Source organism: Sceloporus undulatus, chromosome 1 (assembly GCF_019175285.1).
Source record: "Sceloporus undulatus isolate JIND9_A2432 ecotype Alabama chromosome 1, SceUnd_v1.1, whole genome shotgun sequence".
In the NCBI taxonomy this organism is placed as follows: domain Eukaryota; kingdom Metazoa; phylum Chordata; class Lepidosauria; order Squamata; family Phrynosomatidae; genus Sceloporus; species Sceloporus undulatus.
The window spans coordinates 175,323,062-175,323,992 of record NC_056522.1 but is presented as its reverse complement, the minus strand read 5'-3'; positions in this window follow the sequence as shown (position 1 = coordinate 175,323,992).

The window sequence follows — 931 nt, the reverse complement described above, 5'->3', positions numbered from 1 at the left end:
TATCGATCCATTTCCTGTATTGCTATGTACTGTATATGCATTATCCTGCTTGTGAGTATGTATTTTCCCTGGATAATGATTAACCTTCCATTTTGAAGCCAAGCCCTCCCTTCAGTCCATCTGCCTTGGTCCAGGCCTCGGAGGTTGAGAGGAACTGCTGGACCTCTTACCCTTTCCCGCCACCACTCCCTTCTCCTTCTGTGTCATGTCGTTTTAGATTGTAAGCCCGAGGGCAGGGAACCGTCTAACTAAAAGGATTGCATGTACAGCGCTGTGTAAATTTACAGCGCTTCATAAATAAAGGTTAATAATAATAATAATAATAATAGTGGCATGGGCCCAATTGATGAGATGGTCTCTGTAACGGAGAGCATGCCCAGCTGACCAATCAGGAGGCAGCTGAGGGCCAGCCAATGAAATGAGGGCTGGTATTTGTGAACATTCCAGGCGTCCGTTGGGGATGGGCAGTTGGAATGTTGGCGGTTATGAGGCAGTTGGGGGTTAGAACCCAAGAGAGAAAAGGCTGGAGGAGAGGTTAGGGAAGACAGTTGATAGGAATATGTCCAGAGAGGGACAGAAGTTAAATTAAAGAGTCTAGAAAGGAGAGACTCTATGTAACCAGACCCAGGTAGAGGGGTTTGAGTTACTAGTTTGGTTGAGATATAGAGCAGCCATAGGGGCTGGGATATTAAAAGAATTACCCAGAGAGGGACAGAGAAGTCCTAGGGTAGATAAAGAGGATAGAGGGGAAGAAAGGAACATAGTAACGAGAGGAAGAATACACTTGTAACCAAAAGGAACGCGTCTGAACTAAGTTCAAGTCGTATCTGTTAAACAACTTGTTCAATAAAGTTATTATTATTATTATTATTAACCTTTATTTATAAAGCGCTGTAAGTTTACACAGCGCTGTACATCAATTTTTTAGTCG